The sequence below is a fragment of the Aulonocara stuartgranti genome (genome assembly GCF_965226115.1).
Source record: "Aulonocara stuartgranti genome assembly, chromosome: 7".
In the NCBI taxonomy this organism is placed as follows: Eukaryota; Metazoa; Chordata; class Actinopteri; order Cichliformes; family Cichlidae; genus Aulonocara; species Aulonocara stuartgranti.
Genome location: NC_138945.1, coordinates 62,746,687 through 62,760,752, shown reverse-complemented (window position 1 = coordinate 62,760,752; position 14,066 = coordinate 62,746,687). Strand labels below are relative to the sequence as shown.

Here is a 14,066-nt window from a genome sequence, read left to right as displayed (position 1 = left end):
CTTGACTGACGTTACTAAGAATTCTGAAGCTTGCTTTTAACACTTAAAATACCAGGTGCCACAAATTAATGCATGGCTTATTTTGGGGAGGGGCTTAAGGTTTATAAGCCTAAAAAACTAGCTCATTGGGTGAAGAGAATTTCTGCCTCCAAGTGTGCTTCCTGCACCACATATGTACACCTCTAACACCATGCATTTTACTGTGCTTAATGTTATCCACATCAAGATGTGGGCTTGTTTATTTTTGCAATGTGGGTACGATGTGGGGTATTGTCGTTAAATTTGACTTGAATACCCAACAGACAGAAGGCATTCAAAATGAGTTCAAACCTTCAAATTTGAAATGGATCATACATGTTAAGACTATGACAGCTTTTGTTATGGATGTCTTAAAAAATATAAGTTATTTATATATAAGTTTATTTTTCATGTGTTACAGTCTGGCAGTCGTTCCAACGAATGACTTGTAGATAGTAAAGTCACTACATTGTACCACCCTGACGCATCCCTGTCAGACACGTGTGCAGATGTCGACACAGTTGCAGTCGCATACTTTAGTATTTACAACTTTGTTTATTTTATTTTTAAGTGTCAGGTACTTTGAAATGTAACATTTCAAACAGCTCAACAAATACCAGCAAATACACAAACTGCTCTGTGCAGTTTGGCACACAATTGGAGAAAAGAGTTACTGTGTGATGACTTCAGTCTTACAGATGAAGAAAGATGTAGATGTTAGACATTGCAGCGGTGCAGGGCAGACTGCTATCCATCGTCACTGTTCCAGTTGGTTAGGTACCGTGTGGCAGCACTGAAATTGTAAAGAAAAGACATAGAACTCAAAGAATTCTAAATTATAAGTTATATAAGCGAAAAGATGGTTTGAAAGTTTAAAACTTTTTAAATGCTATTTTTGGGCAAAGTCACTAAAATGAGATATTCTGTATGTACAGTTTTCGTGTTTAAATAATGAAATTAAAGTTCAGGTCATGCTTCAAAATTATAAAAAGATTGTTTTCAATGATTAGTAAATTGATTTGCTTCTAGAAGAACCCTGGTAGGAGTCAATTTGAATTTAAACTAATGATGTTATTTAGTATCATTTGCCAAATTCCACCCTTATACCAGCTTTATATTGGTTGGTGGTTTGAAAATCACCCACGATTGTGCATGTAAATTCTGGTTATGTTTTATAGAATTCACTTGGTTGCTTCACAAAGATTGTGGCAGCACAGGTCAGCTCACCACAGCCCATGCACAATGAAATGAAATCTACTGGAGCTCACAATACGAATTACTATTGGGCTTATTCATTGTGTTTCCCGCTGTACTGCTACACGAAAAATTAAAGTCCCTTCATCTGCCAAATCTGATTTTAATCCAATAAATTTGTTCTAAGATAAGTCTATGCTCTTACATATTTATATTTATAAAGATTATCAGAAGAAGTACATGTATTATGGAAGTATCGATTTTGAAATTATAGCTTTTAAATTAAATTTTTACCATTTTTCTTCAAGCGTTTATTCTAAAAATCTGTGACTTGAATAGTTCTTGAATAGTTTAGTCTTAAGTGTTTCCACATTAAACTGTGCACTCTGCTTTATATGTGGCAGCCTCGAGAGGTTTAAATAACTTGGTGAGAAGAATTCAGTGTGAAATGTGATGCTGTGCAGAGGTGTTCCAGTCCCACAGGCTGTGTTGTAAAGCTCCACTGGACTTCAATGACTCTTTCCCGCCTCCCAACAAACCTCCTTTTCCTCAGTCTTTCTTTCTCTCCTTGTGTTGCTTCCTTTTTCACCCTACCCAGAGAAAACCTACATGATCTTTATAGCATATATTCTCCTTTGGCTATCCTTCCTGTGAGTAAACCTCTGAACCATGCTGTGCATTTCCTGTTCTTAATTATTGTGCAGTAATAAATGAAGTCTAAGCTGCAACTCTCCAGAGTAACTCATGCTGATCTCCACCAGAGAGGCTAGTGCCTTACCAGAGGCATTACAGCTCACCCACATCAGTCTCATATGCTGTGGTTTCACTTCACTAACAGCTTCATATATATATAAGACCTTAATATAGACTGATTCAGTGATATTCCAGCCATACTGTCAAGGGATTTGGTAGAACAGGCTCTAGCAGACAAAACAAAGTGACAGAGAATGAGTGGGAGGGGAGAGACTAAGAAAGTTACACCAGATTTTCAAACACATGCTGATGTGCCAGGGATGATAAAACCATCTCTCTCAGACAGGCAACTGTGATAGACTTGATTCGGTCCACTCACGCACCCCCACACGCACTCAACCTCCACCTGTTATTCTCACGCTGGTCTCCTGCATTCTTCCCCTCTTCTTCAGTGGCTCAAACATGATGAACAGAAACAGGGGAGAGATGAGCAGCTGGTCTGGTCTCGGCGGGGCGAGGGAACACATTTGACAAAATCAAATCAGGTCGGTCAAAGGTGAAGCCTGCCACTCTCCCTGTGGAGCAGTGAATGCTATCGCTGCACAGATGACCAGAACGAAGTGTAGCTCCATATAAAAAGTTGCAATGCTATTCACTCCCTCCAAAATAAGAAGCTCACGTTCTTTTATGCATTTCCAGGCTTAGCAGTTTAGACCTGCCTTTATTGTTAGTATAGTATATCTATTAAGGATATAATTATATTGTTTCATGTCTGTTAACACAGCTGTCCAGAAGAGACGATTGTATGCCAATTCATTTCCACCTTCTGACATTTGTAACACAGCTTTCACGCTATTTCAGTAAGTATAACAGTTTAATATGCAACACCTTATGGAGCTAGAGCACCAGTTTTAGTCATTACTTAGTCTTCAGTTCTCTAAGAGATTTATTAGAGGGCTGGAGCTGACTTATTACAGTGGGTCTCAGGAAAAGAGCAAATGGAGTGATCTTTGTATCTGCATGCTACAACACCCATGAAAAAGGACTATTAATTAATGCTGTAGGGTGAAAATGTGAACGTGATCTCAAGTGAGAGTCCTCTGTTCTCCAACCCGGGTGATAGTTGGGGTGGTATCCTTTTCCTTCTGCTTTATGCACAGTCATAGAATCAGGCTCACATTTCCCTTATCAGGACTCATCACCATACCTCATCCTTAATCATCAGAAGCAGGGAAAGGTCATTACCCAGGTAAATTACCTCTTTAGCATTTTATCATTCATTTTTATTATTCTTGTTTCGTTTCTTCTACTCTCCTGAAGGTGGAACGATGAGGCAGGCATCAATTCACACACACTATTTGGACAGTGCTTTTGCTTTAGATATACCAAACTTTCAGCTTTGAAGCGGTGCACTGGAGATTTACACATTAAAACCTTCGTCAAATTTAATTGCCTCTTTGAAAAGTTTTCAGTTATTTCCTGACACTACGTCATTTTATCTTCCACCCAGTTTTCTCTGATGCTAATAAAGTATCCTCAAAAAATGATCAAGTGAAAACTGTAAAATTGTAAGTTGCATTTGCGTTTACTGAAAATGATAAAGCACTCTGACAGTCCAGTGCACTTACACAGCACATGCTGTAAAGCATCTCCTGAAAGCTGGTCATAATTCATATCCCAAACACTCTTGTGTGTACAAGAATAAAACTCACACTCTCTGTTGTCGTTTATCTGTACATAGATCAACGACAAGAGATACATATCTCATTATTTTAACCATGTGCTGGCTCCAAGAACTAATTTTTCTAAGAACCTAGAGTGAAGGAGAGTTGCAAAGAGCATAATTTCTTTTTAATATATTATAAAATGTTACATTTTAGGTAGGTTAAAAAGCTTTGTCACCTCTTCAGTGGTCACTGGGGGTTTTAAATTGATCGGTGTAAAATTGGGGAGCAATGAGACCTGATTTGAAGGTCTCAAATGACTCTCACAAACCAACAAAATAGAGCAAAAGTCATTACATTACTTGAAACCAAGCTTGTCAGTAAAGCTTTTTTCATACATCTAGAAATTTTCATTCTAAACATGGTGACAAACTTCCCACCAAGGTCAGCATTATAATCAGCTGCAGTAATAGAAAGGAGAGATGGGGCAGCTGCTGCCCTTCTAAACTTCTGTAGCTCAGTCCCATTGAAGTTCATCATGATTCAACTTTATATAAATAATAGTTTGCAACATGGGATTCTGTGGATTAACAAAAAAAATGTACACTAACATATCTGGCAACAGCTTAACTCAGTTCACATTTAGTTTTCTGAAAAGAGAAACAAATGTTGATTTTTAATGTTTAATTCATATTAACTATGTTATATACGAAAAAAACATAATTACCATTGTGTTAGTACTTAAATTACTGTAACATTACTTTCTTACATGCATTGCAATCCTTAAACTTATTCATGGATTTGTCTCTGCCGAGTTATGATGTTAAGCCTGTGAACATCTAAGTCTGATCAAGCAATGACCTCCAGGACGAAAAAATGAAGCCAAAAACTGCAGTTACTCGCTGTTGGAGCCAGCCACTTGAGGCTGGCTCCAACAGCGAGTCAGTCCCCATAGAGCTCCATGTTTAAATGAATGGCATTTAAAAAAAAAACAGGTTTACAGCCTGTTACAAAAAAGCCTTTGGGTCTCTGAATATATTATTTATTCCAATGACTTCAAAGTGGATAAATATTTTTAAAACCCATTTAGGAATTATACTAGTAACGATTACAGTTAGGGATGTGAGTGCTTTGACTGATACATGTTTTGATGTAGGGAGCTGTAGCCAATTGCTGTTGGCTAGGCTTCACCTCCTCTAATTCAACTTACTGAACTCCAGCTCTCCGTGGCATTTGTGTTGTTGATGTCTGCCGGTAAGAGCATTTTAATAGAGTTATCTGACAAAGACTCTAGCCTGCTGTGTCGTACAGCCCATCCAAGGTGTTTGCGCTACAGTTTTGGCAAGTGAAATTCTATAATTTTTTGGTATACTAATTAGCAGTAATTAGAACTCATTAGCAGATTTGTCTGTCTATGGATATTGTGAATACAGCTTGCCAACCAAGCTCTTTAGACATAGCTTATAACATAGCAAGTCACTATCTGGCCCAAATATGGTAACTTCTGGTTCCACAAAAACAACGCGGTGGCAACTAAAAACCCATGTGCTGAGTCCAAATCTGTGGTCAAAGTTTCAGAATCAGAATCAGAATCAGAATACTTTATTGATCCCTGGGGGAAATTATTTTTTGTTACAGTGCTCCATTTTAAACCAACATTAAGACAAGACAGACAATACGCTAACTAAGAATAGTACAATATATACATATATATACATACATACATACATAAGTCACTTATAAATAAATATTTGGAAAAGAAACATGTGTAGCTGTAGCAGCAAACAGTGTGTTAAGTGGATGCGTTGTACAGGGAGATGGCCACAGGCAGGAATGATTTCCTGTGTCGTTCAGTGGTGCTTTTCGGTAATCTCAGTCTCTCACTGAACGAGCTCCTGTGACTGACCAACATGTCATGGAGTGGGTGGGAGGTGTTATCCAACATTGTCTTTATCTTGGACAGCATCCGCCTCTCCAACACCACCTTGAGGGAGTCCAGCTCCATCCCCACAACATTGCTGGCCTTACGGATTAGTTTATTAAGTCTGTTGGCATCTGCGACCCTCAGCCTGCTCCCCCAGCATGCAACAGCATAGAGGATCGCACTGGCCACCACAGACTCATAGAAAATCCTCAGCATTTTCTGGCAGATGTTGAAGGACCTCAGTCGCCTCAAAAAATAGAGACGACTCTGGCCCTTCCTGTAAAGTGCTGTGGTGTTTTTAGCCCAGTCCAGTTTATTGTCAATGTGTACTCCAAGGTATTTATAGTCCTCCACAATGTCAACACTGACCCCCTGGATTGAAACAGGGGTCAAGTGTTTCCTGGTCTTCCTGAAGTCCACGATCAGTTCCTTGGTCTTTGCCACGTTGAGCTGCAGATGATTCTGCTCACACCACGTGACAAAGGAGTCGACCACAGCCCAGTACTCTGTCTCATCATCCCTGCTGATGCATCCAACCACCGCAGAGTCATCAGAAAACTTCTGAAGATGGCAGGTCTCTGTGCAGTGGCTGAAGTCTGTGGTGTAGAGGGTGAAGAGGAAGGGGGAGAGGACAGTCCCCTGTGGTGCCCCAGTGTTGCTAATCACCTTGTCAGACACACACTGTGGGAGACGTACATATTGTGGTCTTCCTGTCAGGTAATCAACAATCCAGGACACCAGAGAAGCATCCACCTGCATCGCTGCTAACTTATCACCCAGGAGGGTCGGCCTGATGGTGTTGAAAGCACTGGAAAAGTCAAAAAACATGACCCTCACAGTGCTCGCCGGCTGGTCCAGATGGGTGTAGACACGATTGAGCAGGTAGATGATGGCGTCCTCTGTTCCGAGACGAGGCTGATAAGCGAACTGAAGGGGATCCAGATGTGGTCTTACTATGGGTCGCAGCTGGTCCAGGATGAGCCTTTCCAGGGTCTTCATGATGTGGGAGGTCAGTGCCACGGGCCTGTAATCCTGGGGGCCACTGGGACGAGGCGTCTTTGGTACAGGGACGAGGCATGATGTCTTCCACATCACCGGGACCCTCTGCAGACTCAGACTCAGCATAAACAGTTTATGAAAGACTCCACACAGCTGGGGGGCACAGGCCTTGAGGACAAGGGGACTCACTCCGTCTGGTCCAGCAGACTTGCCTGAGTGAAGTCTCCTCATTTGCATCTCAATGGGTATGATAGGAAATAGTATGAAAAAAAAATAACGAACAAATGATAAAACGTCCTTCATCCATCAATTAGCTATAACCTACTTGTTCTTTATGGAAATAAAGTTATTTGCTCTTAAAGGAATATCCTACATATCACTGTCAAAATGTACTTCATACTTAGAGTATAAAACAGGTTATTGACTGTGTCTTTATGCTCAATCATTCCCATTGCTCTAGGTTCTTTTTTCTCATTCAAATCCATACTATAGACACTATAATGCAAACCTCAACAGTGCATTGAAGTCTTGTCTGGGTTATTTCAGTGCAACCATACCATTAATGAAAGTGCTGTTTTATCAACAGTTGGTGTTAGCTACTTTAAAGCTTCTACAACAGTGATAAGGTGTCTGTACAAAGGTTAATAGAAGTGGATAACAGTTGCCAAGCTTATCTAATTAGAACCTTCAATGACCAAGAATTAGTATTTCACAAAATAACCTCATTATCAGGTGGAGTTAAAATGATATTTTTAAAAAAGGCACTTACAGAAATGGCGAATGACAAAGGTGAGAGCCACTGTAAACCTATTTACTTCTGATAATAGAGTTTAGGCTTTTAACTGTGACATGCCACCCACATTCTTTTAATGTGTGGAATATTTTTAATTACATTGACTGAATCTAATCTTTTTGTTGATATTCTATGTGATACTTTTTTTCTTTAAAAAAATATTTGAACAAATAAGTTTTTTGGTGCTGAGTCTGAATTAGTGTCATTTTCTTTTCTTTTATTGGGAGTCAGTGAGAACATATTAAGACCTATATCATCTTAATTACAGTATATGAATTGGTGAGTGTGTCCAGACTTTTGATTTGTATGGTAATCATTTACCAGCTCAAGCATCTCTAACTATATGGCCCCCTTGCCAGCTTGACCAGCTTTTATAATGTGCTGCAGGTTAATCAGTGGTTTGATTCCCAAAGCATGCATTTACATCTCCATCTTTATTATATATCTTTATTATACATAATGCATCTTTCATATATATTCAGTGCAAATATTGGAATGCACAGCATTCACTTTCTTATCTTTCAGAATTGCCGCTCATTTACAGTTCTGAGCATTTGTCTTCAATTTCTGTCCCCATCCACCTCACAGGACTTGCAAGGCCAAACAGTAGTAACCCAACAGCCAGTGGTGTATGTGCACAATTTCCATCTCCCCCAACCCTGTGAAATGGTAGCTATGAATCTTCATTGCATCTGGTGGAGTGGAAAGCAGCCCTCTTCTAAATGACTATTGATGATAATGCCACACTGTAAGGAATGTGAACACAGTATGGAAATGGTACAGCAAGCTGGGTGAACTCGGGGGAGGAGGTGTGGGATAGGATGGAGTACGCTGAAGTGGTATGGATAGGCTTGGAGAGGATGAATCAGCATACAGTTTGAAAGCATTTTTCTTTTCAGTGGAATACAGGGTGTTAGTTATCAATGAAAAATAAATAGTTCCAAGCTTTAAACGTGACTGAATTGGTATCTTAACTTCTCTAGACAAGAACATCCCTGGAGCCCGAGTGATAAAGACATATGCATATGCACGTGTACATTTCGGATGCATTTATGAATTGGTCAGATATTCATGGCTAATTTTCTAAGAAGAATAAGGCAGAACAAAACTGCAATGCGCAATTTTCTTCTTTTACTGTGTATTACTCAAAGTTCTGACCTTCCTGTGAGCATGAAAACAGAGCTGTTGAGTGAAGAGAGCTGCATTTATTATCAAAGACACCAAATAAGTGGCATCCGTGGTCCTCTTCATGCTCCCTTTTTTCCCATTTACTGCTGCAAGATATTACTTTTGCAGGCAGCTTCTGGGTCCTATCTGAACTTGTGATATTCACTCCCTCAAGTCCCATACAACTTGTCCTTGAGAAGTTATACAGCCAGCAAAGGATTTATTGGTTTACAAAAAAGTCGAACAGTGCTGCCTAACAATACATGTGTCACTCATCCACCCAGACACAATACCATGAGTTCAGTGGCTTAAAAAAGACAATAGTCTTCTCCTTTTGATTAAAATAATGTGAATTGACCTGAAGTAGAAATTAGGCTGTTTACACACACAGTATTTTCCTGTTAATTAGAAAAGGCTTTTGTAAAATCAGTCTTATTACTATTGTTTGTGTATAGTCTTGGTGTTTTCATTGTCTCAACAGTTCATCCTAGGTTTCATTTACTGTTCTGTTTTGTTTTGGGTTTGTTTTTTGGGGGGGGTTGTGAACCTCTTTCTAAATTCTGGCTTATTCAAAGTGTTTATACGCAAATTGTTACTGATTATGTTTCCAAAGTGTGATGACATTGATTGAGATAAAGTATAATGGGTTGTGATAGTTGGCAGGTGCATGAGTAATTAAATAATAAAGGACAGGGTGGTTGCTATAAATAGCTACAGCCACGTGTAATGGCTATGCAAAAGGATCGCTGCTCTGAGAACCTCACTAATCTGAAGAGGTGGAATTGTGCTTCATCTTTTACAGTTTTTCGTTGACAGATTAATGAAGCAGTCAGGAGTATTCATATGCAAACCTGGTGATAAGGCTATGTCGACATCAATTTGTGGCTAGCTGCAAGAGCAGAAATCAGGCTTGTGCACATGTAAACACATTTCATACATGACTGTGATTCACAAAGACATGTTCTGTGTCTACATATCCAATATTCAGTTCAATTCAGTTCATTTCAGAGTTATTTATATAGAACCAAATCACAGTAACAGTCCCCTCAAGACTCTTTATAATGTGAAGGAAATACCCTACAGTATTGAAGAACACCCTGACAATTAAGCAACCCCAATAAGCAAGCACTTTGCAGCAGTGGTAAGGAAAACTCCATTTTAACAGGAAGAAACCGTTGGCAGAACCAGGCTCAGGACATGACCGCCATCTGTTTCATCTACTGAGACTTTTTATGGACCTTTTAAAACAAACTTATAATAATGATTTACAATAATTCTGCATAGAACTAATGAATGCATGAACAATTCTTTGAGCATCACTTCTAGAGAAGATGTTTCAAATGTAAACTATATTTTACAAATGAAAAAAAAGATCCTGAGTAAATATCCAGTCTGACACCATATTTTTAGGGCCAAATATATTAACCTCAGTTGTATTTGAATTAAGAGAAGAAAATTTTATATGCCTGTAGATTAAGTAATTGATGTGTGTTGTTGGGTTTCATGGATACATATAACTAAGTATCATCGGCTTGGCAATAAAAATGGATGGAGTCTTTTCTAATAATATTCCCTATGGGAAGCATGTATAATTTTAAAAGTATTGGTCCCAGAACAGATGAAAGCATAACTAACTTTCATTTGTGAAGAAGACTAAATTGGAATCAGATGGATCCATGATCCATTTATGAGTCATTCTTATCATACAGTATGATGACCAAGTTTGTAACCAATAAATGTATTTCTAAATAATAAAAAAACGTACTACTTACATTGTATCGTAACTTGCTCCCCAGTATTAGAGCAATCCAGGTAATTCCTGATTGTCAAATGAGAAAAACATACATATATTTTAGCAAATAATCTTCTTTTCAATATTTCTGAGACTTTAGCAAATTTGTTTTCACATGTACACTGCATGAGCCACGCCCCAACCCACCAGTAACAAGTTATTTTCAAAATCTTGCAATGGATTACTTTGGTAAGAGTCCTGGTATCTCTAAGTGGATAATATCAACTAAAAGAATGTGAAATCAACCTACAGATTTTCCTTTTTCCCCCCACAGACAAGATGATCAGCGTAGTTGTTGCCTGAGACTCGACAGCGATGAGACCAGTCTTTACCGGAAGCATATGTATCTCAATTTTCCCACCAAGGCCACAGTATCAACCCCTACAAAACGTTATGGACTCTGACAGAGACTACAAGACCCTAATCAGGGCCTTAATACTCAACCAAATGCACAAATCTTCTTGTGCATCATGAAACTAGAAGGTGCTTCTACTTTATTCTTCTCCCTGTTGATGTAGAATACCATGAGAAGGAAGGCATTTATGTCACAGAAGATTTTCTGGGGGCCTTGACAGAACGGATGGATCTCCATTACTGTAATGAGGCTACAGGAATGGCCGCCATGCTTCCCTCATTTACGCCATTCAGTCCACGTCTCCTCTAGGGAATAGTCTTTCCTCCATGAAAGCCTACTCAGTCTTCTTTCTCGCTATTAACTTTCGTTCTCTTTTTACTATCCTAGAAACTTATAAAAGGTGTGTACATTTGAGTATCAGGGAGGAATATCTAACATGGAAATCTTAAGGTTAATGGGGAGTACTGGTACGTGTTTAGCTACTAGATAAAAAAGAGTAGGCAAAATTACTGGAGAAAAGCATTCAGGATGGAATTTACAGCTAAGATAGTACTTATAATCAACCACTTAAGAGATGACTATTAACTTGCAGGATCTTTCCACTTCATTGTTGAATCTGTCTCTCTCTTTGGTGCCTTTTCATTAGAGCACCAAAGATACAACAACATTATCAAGCTTTGGTGAGTTTTTAATTACTAATTTGAGCCTAGACTTTAACAATTAACAGAAGACAAGCTTGCTTCTGTGTGTAGTTTTATTTTTGTTCGACAAGGAGGCGATCCCTTAAAAGGTCAACATTACTGTGGTGATTACTGAATCCATCATTGTCTCCTCCTAGCAGTGACTGGGCACAGTTGACTATGAAGGCATTGTCTTACAAGTTTAAAATAAAGTTTTCAAAAGCTTTGATTTAAAAATGTCAGCATCAGATGATTATGCAAAACTAATATTAAATTAATTGACTTTTGATGTCGCTATCAACTTTCGACCTTTTTTTTTCTGCAAAACGGTGAGACACCCACTTTCATTGTTGTGGTTTCATGCTCACACTGCTCATACCAAATACCAGTAAGCCTTAAAATATTAATGCAAAAGTACAATCAAAGGCATCACTTCCTCAGTTCATTACGACTACAACAATTTTCTGGTTGTGTCAGTACTTTTGTTACAATCACTGTTAATAAGTCTGTTAAAGAAGTAGGCAACTTATTTAAATCCATCCTTCATAGTGACTTTTGTACTTTTGTACAAACACTAAATAATAGTTTTTTCAGCACTGATTTCTACTCATTTTGGCAAGAGCAGGCATCATCCTGCTACATCCTGCTGGGCATTTAATGTTACTCAGATAATGATCTTTAAACTTTTGGGACTATTTCCTTTAAAAATAATAATAATAATAAAAGAAATGATTCACAAATTTAAAAATAATATTTGACCAGTTATTCTACATTTATAATGTTTTGTGTCCTGGTGAAAACTAGAATATTTTTTTCCCAGAATTAACTACTTGGTAGCATTACATGGATGGCTTTCGGGAGGGTTTAGCAAGTATTACCTGTACTTTTTTGCTTTCTGCCTCAAACCAAAGTGTAGATGAAGTTTTCAAAGAACCCAAAATAAATTCAATCTCGTGCACCCAATTCTTGCTGTTTTAAAGTCATTAAATATTTATGCTGTACAGTCATTCTACTCTGAAAAAGAGCAGTTCAAAGACATCATTAAAAGTCCAAAATTACCATGAAATTCCATCCCAAATGAGCATTTGTAAACCTTTGTTTGGAAATAGCATGGAACCATTTAGTCTTTACTGCACGTCCCACAAGAACAAAGGGCTCATGATTTTTTAAGAAGAGTAGCAATAATCTGATTCAAGAGTGCCATGTCAAAAAACTACCAAAAACTAACTCTCACAAAATAATGATGCATTGCCAGTTATAAGCCGAAATCTCAAGGCCTTTAACGCACTGCTTAAAAGAGATAAAAAACTGTTTAAATACATAACTTAGTCAACAGTCAGGAAAACTTTATCATTACAAAAAGTCCAAATAGAGATTAAAAAGAAAGTCTGTTAGGTTCAGGGTTAATAAAAATTCTGCATCTAAGGGTAATAGGGAAATGCAGTTTATTAGAATCACAAGTTATAGGCATATCAGTCGAGTCAAACAGAAGTATTTTTTAACACAACTTTAGTGTCAGCAGTGAGATGATGGAAATACTTGAAAAATTGAAACTTCCACCCAAAAACTACCTGTTATGTAACTAGATTAGGAATTAGATTAGGAAAAGTTTGTGTAAATCTACAGTATAACGCCATGAAAAAGGTGTTTTTTATCATACTACTTCCATAGCAATTAAGAGGTTAAGTCACAGTCATGTGCTGCTAATCAAATACCTTTGATTGAAGGATCATTAGTGTGACCACCTCCATAAAAGCTAGGTGTGCTGAGCTGGCCCATTCAGGTATGTGTTAACACAATGCCACATGAGTTACATCTCAGAATCTATAGATCATGTAAGTTTTCAAATTAAATATTAAAGTTTGTGACAAGACAATTAAAAGAAAGACTGAACTGAACTGAAGTTACATAGACATTTGGGACAATGTCCTTTGGACAGATAAGACCAAAGTGAAGATATAGCAATGAATAGGTCGGTAAAAACCACTTACCACTTTATCAGTAACAACACCTCATACCAGCTGTCAAGGCCAGTGGTTGACTTATTTTGTAGTGACAGAACCTGGGCACAATGCAGCCATGAACTCCTATAAATAGCAAAGGGTTCTAAAATGTGAGGTCACCTGACAAACAGCACACAGCAAAATCTCCAGTGTTAAATTAACACTGGAGAGTGTCTATATGGGTCCACACCTCTGAGTGTTAAATACAACACTGTTGAGTGTTAAATTAACACTTTTGACAGTGTTATATGTTTAAAAGTAACCTAGTCAGTTTTGAAGATTAACAATGGCTCACACTGAGCAGTGCTGATTTTCTAACACTGGAATATTTCTAACATTTTGAGTTATTTTCCAGTGTTAGAAAATCAGCACTGCTCAGTGTTAGCCATTGTTAATCTTCAAAACTGACTAGGTTACTTTTAATTTAACACTGGAGATTTTGCTGTGCAGAGATTGAGCCATACAACATGACAACGATCATAAACAAACCAGCAAATCTGGTGTATGTAATGCAGGGAACCTGCACTTCCAGAATATTGGAAAATATCCATGTGAAAAATATTGCCTGAACATGCTCCATTTATACAGAATTTCACAAAAGAATGTATAGATGCATAAAATTTCTCTCAGAGTGTCATCCAACCCCAGAAATCAGGGTTTAAATGCTATTGATCCAATTTCAGAGCATACAGAGGTAGAGAATTGCCTGGATATAGAGTTCCTAAAGTCCTACAAAAGCGTGCCTCTTGGGTACCTTTTCAGTCGCATCTGAAATCCTTTCCAG

General features: G+C 38.1%; 1 long non-coding RNA gene across 1 annotated transcript; it reads right to left on the bottom strand.

The window, feature by feature from the left end:
- Positions 1-765: 765 nt before the first annotated feature.
- LOC309710117 lies at positions 766-13,356 on the bottom strand. Its single transcript, XR_014277657.1, has 3 exons — positions 13,271-13,356; positions 10,225-10,271; positions 766-811 (listed from the first exon to the last, which is right to left on the bottom strand). It is a non-coding gene; the product is annotated as an uncharacterized lncRNA (long non-coding RNA).
- Positions 13,357-14,066: the final 710 nt, after the last annotated feature.